The following is a 6,689-nucleotide window of genomic DNA, read 5'->3' on the forward strand; positions in this document are numbered from 1 at the left end:
TAGTTTTCTGAGATTTCCTCTTTTGGGAGTACTATTTGTAAGGATTGATTTTTTTCATGACTTTTATTCTTTCTTAAAGGTCTTCCAAAAAACAAAGAGAAAACTTATTTTTTTAAAAAACAGGATAAAACTTACTCTATTTACAGTGGTCATATGGGTCCTTTGGACTCTTGTAAATCTAGGATACATCATGGAATCTTACTGATCTTATTTTTCCTATGTCTTGCAACATTCTCCTACTTCATCATCCATGGAATTATTTCATCATTACTCATTAATTGTTCCAAACCATGCTTCAAAATATACTAAAATAATAAGAAAATGGAAAATGATAGAATTACCTAAGATGATAAAATAGTGAAGTAAGTCATCACTATTGCATTATCCTTCAGATTTCTTTTTGCAATGCTCAAAGTACTGCAGCATCTTTCTAGATCTTTGTACTATGCTTTAGCTCTCATTGAATATAGTTGAGAATTCAGAATTCAGAAGATTAATGCAGAGATAGAGAACAGCACTCTAGACCCTAATAATCTTAAACTAGGAATCTTTAGATGACCACCTCCTAAATGAATTTTTCAAACTCAAGAATTAATGAGTTAACAATATATTTCTAAGGACAAAAAGAAAATGTGGTATTCTCATCTACTTACTCATTCAAAAGGAATAACTTCATTCCACAAGATTTTGCAGCAAACATCTGGATGATCTCATTTTGCTAAGAGCACATATGATAGTATTCTTTCACCTTTTATGATGTTTATATGGATACATTTACTTGATATGATTCTTAAGTGCACAAATGCTAGTGGCAGTTGTGTATACAAAGATGATAAGAAGGAAATAGATAATCTAGAAATTAAAAATTCTTTGAGTTGCTCATTTATAAAACTAAAAATACAAATGTTTTGCAACTAGGTAGCAAAGAAGATGGCTGTCCTCTCTTCAACAAAATTATGAGCCTTTAAAGGTTTCAAAAAATTCTTCAAGTCTTGTATTTTGATAATGCAACTGCAAAAAGAACCAGAAGCAACAATAAGCTAGTATGTAATAGTGATGTATTTGGAATCTGCAGTCACTATTTACAAGATGAGTATGCTCCAGACTCAGCATCATGGATAATGTGTAGGTAGTTGCATTTAGAGGACATTGCCCATTTTGGACATATCTTCAAAACCAGGAAAATATGGAATAAAAACTAGGGTTTTCTATGTTCAGATACTTACTTAAATGTCCAATAAAGTTGTTTTTCATTATCCCTTTACTCTTTTTTTATAACAGCTTTATTGAATATCCCTTTACTCTAATGTGTATAAATTATTCATGAAATGACTTAAAGATATAAAAATTAGAAAGGATCCATTGGACCCAGATGGTAAATGGTAAAGACTAGTTTTTCGAATATACTGAAAGTTAAGAGGTTTTGATCTGAGGAAGAATAGAGAGAGAATGGAAAATTCCTTTTTTTTTTTATTTGAAGTATAGTTGATTTACAATGTTATGTTAGTTTCTGGTCTGTTGTCAAGCAAAGTGATTCACGTATATATATAATATATATACAATATATATACCATATATTTGTATATGTATATGTATTCTTTTGATTAGGTCAGTCTGACCTAAGAAAAAATTGGTAAGATTTATGTCAGAGAATGTTTTGCCTATGTTCTCTTCTAGGACTTTAATGGTGTCATGTCTTATATTTAAGTCTTTAAGCCATTTTGAGTTTATTTTTGTGTATGGTGTGAGGGTGTGTTCTAACTTCATTGATTTACATGCTGCTGTCCAGCCTTCCCAACACCACTTGCTTAAGAGACTGTCTTTTCCCCATTGTATAGTCTTGCCTCCTTTGTCAAAGATCGATTAACCATAGATGTGTGGGTTTATTTCTGGGCTCTCTGTTCTGTTCCATTGATCCACATGTCTGTTTTTGTGCTAATACCACACTGTTTTGATTACTATAGCTTTGTAGTATTGTCTGAAGTCTGAGAAGGTTATGCCTGCAGCTTTGTTCTTTTGCCAGGATTGCTGGTCTTTTACAGTTCCATATAAATTTTAGAATTATTTGTTCTAGTTCTGTGGAAAATGTAATTGGTAATTTGATAGGTATTGCATTAAATCTGTAGATTGCTTTGGGTAGTATGGCCATTTTAGAGAATGGAAAATTTCTTGAGCTCCTGAGAAAGGAGTCAGACTATGAATTGGAAAAAGGGAGAACCTCCAAAAACAATATTTATTTGCTTTCTTTTTTTTTAAATTAATTAATTTATTTATTTGGCTGTGCCCGGTCTTAGTTGAGGCACACGGGATCTTAGTTGCCTTGTGTGGGATCTTTAGTTGCAGCATGAGGGATCTAGTTCCTTGACCAGGGATCGAACCCGGACCCCTGCATTGGAAGCACAGAGTCTTAACCGTTGGACCACCACGGAAGTCCCTTTACTGGCTTTCTAACTTAATTATAGACATCCCTGGACCAAAGCATTTTAGATCAATCTGTGAACCTGAAGGATTCTTGTTAAACATTTGCCAACATGCAACTGATTATAATTTTGCTTTCAGTTACACCACCTTGTGCAGGTCCTGGCACAAAATGATTGTTCCCTAAGTATTCATGAATTGAGCATGAAAACCTAAACAATTATAAAACATTGTTTTTATCATCATCATTTTTCTGTATTTGGATGGTAAAACTATAAAATCTGACATAAGTCCCCCCCCAGAAAAAGTCTTTTTTTTTAAAGCAAATACTCCTAAGATAATTACTTCTTCAAACTGGTATTCTTGAAAATGCCAGAGAATATTAAAAAGAGAGAGAGAGGGAGAGGTCCTGTGGTCAAATACCAGTTAAATTATGTAAAATAGGTCTCTTGACTTGTCAAGAGTTTTAATATGCTAATATTCATTGTGAATATTTAAGAGTGGCATTTGCATACATTTCCCAAAGATATTTGACCTTGGAACTTTTTTTCAGGGACTATCTGGGGGCAAGTATTCTAAACAACCTATGACTTTGTCTTCAGTCATTAATCATATCAATCACAAGTTAATGTGTAACAGCCAGTATTTTCCTTCCTACTTTTCAATCCACAGATGTTTCTAAACTGGAGATTCTAGTATTACACAGTCAGGTGAAGTATGATAATGCAAATTCCTTGGAATTTTATATGGTCAACACCAGATGGAGCTTTAGCCTCTACTTTTTGGTTTAATCCAGTTTCTGGTTTTGGGTTTTTTTGTTTGTTTGCTTTTGTTTCTGTCCCCGCCCAGGGACTGACCCCCGGCCATGACAGTGAAAGTGCCAAATCCTAACCACTAGACCACCAGGGAATAAATAAAGCATTTGCAGTTTTTTCTAAGATGGATTCTCTTCCATTTGTTCAGATAGTGACATTATAAGGCACTAGCCAACTATTTTTGGACTACTCACTACAAAGAGTAATACTCAGCATCGGCAGGGTGTCAAGTCCATATATATGACATCTGTCTGGTGTTGTAGTCTGCACACACAATGACTACAATCATATCAGGTATAATAATAGTTAATAAGACTAATAAATTACACATAAATTCAACAACAACAAAAAAAACAAAAAACAAAAAAAAACCCAATCAAAAAATGGGCAGAAGGGACTTCCCTGGTGGTGCAGTGGTTAAGAATCCGCCTGCCAAAAAAGGGACACTGGTTCAAGCCCTGCTCTGGGAAGATCCCACATGCCGTGGAGCAACTAATCCCATGCGCCACAACTACTGAGCCTGTGCTCTAGACCCCATGAGCCACAACTACTGAGCCCGTGCCACAACTACCAATCCCGTGCGCCTAGAGCCTGTGCTCCACAACAAGAGAAGCCACCGCAATGAGAAGCCCATGCACCAACGAAGAGCAGCCCCCACTCGCCGCAACTAAAAAAAGCCCACGCGCAGCAACGAAGACCCAATGCAGCCAAAAATAAATAATATAGGGACTTCCCTGGTGGTGCAGAGGTTAAGAATCCGCTTGCCAATGCAGGGGACACAGGTTCGAGCCCTGGTCCGGGAAGATCCCACATGCCGCGGAGCAACGAAGCCCGTGCGCCACAACTACTGAGCCTGTGGGCCACAACTACTGAAGTCCGCATGCCTAGAGCCTGTGCTCCACAACAAGAGAAGCCACCGCAATGAGAAGCCTGCGCACCGCAATGAAGAGTAGCCCCCGCTCGCCACAACTAGAGAAAGCCCGTGCGCAGCAACGAAGACCCAACACAGCCAAAAATAAAAATAAATAAAATAAATAAATTTTAAAGAATTTCTAGCTCTTGCTCAAACAGCAATTGCTTCTATTCCACAGAGTGCCCCACCAGTATTATACTCCAATACCATTTCATTCTGCCACTCTGACCAACTCCAGAATTATTACTGAGTTCATTTAATCAAACTAAACAAATGAAATTCTATGATCTGCTCTTAAACCATTTATAGCTAAAGAAACAAAACATGGTTATCTACTAACAGTTTTTTCCTTTTCTTTTTATCTAATGTTTATTTGATTTGTAAAGAACATGAGAATTATTAAAACCATGTAGCAAAGAAGGGAACTCCTACTTTAAAAGGAAGGAGCTAGATTTGTATTTTTACTTTAAAAGAGGAGTAAAGTTTTGGGTTTTGTGTTCCATAATTAAACTAGACTTCACCTTAATTTTCTGGCATCAGTGAGCTTTTTTGGATCTGGACCCCAAAGCCTAAGAACAGCATTCTCAGACAGAGATAAAGAGACTGACTCTGCTCATGCCCAGAGGGTGTGACCTAAGACTAGGATCCCCTTGCGTCTAACTTAATTGCCTCTCTAATCTATGACCAGTGGGTCATAAAGCCTCTCATTTGTGCTGAGCTGTATCTTGTGGAGCATAGTAATTTTTAGAGCAATGGTTCATAAGTCTGACCACCCAAGATAGAATCTCAGCTCCATCTACTTCCTACTTGTATGACCTGGGCATGGTATGTAACATTTTCTTAGCCAGTTTCTTCATCTGAAAATAGAGATAACAATCATACTTACCACTTAGAATAACAATACATTGTGAGGATTGAATGTGATAATCTATATAAAACATTTAGCCCCATATAGCCCTAGGAAAGAAAAAAGCAGCTTCTGAGAGCCTGAAATTGGTCTGGCTCTATCAGTTGGCCCCAGCCGTTGTTAGGAGCTGCCCGGGCACTCACAGCCAGGCCACATTATTCTTTTGTTGAACCGAAACCATATTACAGCACACCAACGTCAGACAAGAACACTCAGGAACCCTGAAGGATCATGACAAAAACAAGACCACTCTGTAATCGTGTCTCTGAAGTCCGACAAAATCAGGAAGATTGTCCAAACCACAAAATGACCGAATACCTCCCTAACCTGGCTAACATGACTGACTGCTGCTTCTTTACCAATTATACCATTAGCTTCCCTTCTTTCTTCTACTTTCTAGATAAGAGTGATTAAAATACCTAATCACAGAATTTGTCAAGTGTTCAGATGAGCTGAAGAGAGAACTGAGCTCCCAGGTGTCAGAGAAGCCAATCAAAGCAACAATGAGCCAAAATGAATGCAAAAGTGAAGCCCCTAATCACTTACTGTGATTGTATAAGCAAGAGTCTAAACCTGGTGAAAGCACAGACTCCCCCTGTTCCATTACCCCCATGGCATGGCATGACTGGTTGAGGGTCATCTCACTGTTGAGGGGGTCCCAAACAAAAGACTCCTGCAGATTTACGGAACTGGGAGTGGGGATGGGAAAAGTACTGGGTACTGACCCAGAGAGGTGAAGTTTCCCATGAAGGAGACCTCCAAGTGGAAACACCTGAGCTAGGAATGCAGCAATGCATTAGAGCATGGCTGGCTAGGGAGGGCTGGGTTGTTGACTGCAATTCCCTTCAGAGACTGCAATGCATTGAATGGGAGCATCAAGTCTGGTGTGGCGAGGGCAGGTTTCCCTGCGAAGCCTGCCAGGTAAAGACTTTGTAATTGCGTATAGTCAGGCCTAAAAAAAAATCACACATAGGTTTTTAACCAGGAGCTGGACTCCTCAGAATTACCCCATTTCCTGACAGCAAAGCTCCACTGTCCCCAGATCACCTAATAAAGCCCAATGCTTACCACAGTGCCTGACACATAAATAGAAAACTGAAAAACATTAATTGGATGACTGAATTTATTAAAGTTTAATGGCATAAAGAGGCAAGTGAAATTTTAGATTGTAGCCAAGGAGAAAAGAACTGACAAAGTATGGTAACGTAGGAGAAATTCTAGGGTAGTAAATCTTAAAGAATAGGGAGGGAAAAGATTAAATGGATGGGCTATGTTTCTCACTTGGAATGCTTCTTAAAGATCTCAATTTCAGAGTCCTACAACCAATAAACAGACTCAGAAACTCTGGAGGAAGAGAGTTATAGGACACAGGAGTCTGTATTTTAAATAATTTCTTCCAGATAATTCTTATATACACTAACATTTGAAAATAACTGAGCTGCTTAAAGGGATATAAAATACAGGGAAAAATTTTGCATTTAGCTCTGTAATTTTGACTTAGCAGATGCCATCATCGTCAATAAACAGCCATTGAGCTCTATTCTCACAACCTTCATACTACTCCTACAGCCAACCACCAATGTGAGAAACACTGAAACACAAAAGTCTTTCCACTGTAAACTGAGAAGTGAGTGGA

The sequence above is a fragment of the Eubalaena glacialis genome, chromosome 2, assembly GCF_028564815.1.
Source record: "Eubalaena glacialis isolate mEubGla1 chromosome 2, mEubGla1.1.hap2.+ XY, whole genome shotgun sequence".
Lineage (NCBI taxonomy): Eukaryota > Metazoa > Chordata > Mammalia > Artiodactyla > Balaenidae > Eubalaena > Eubalaena glacialis.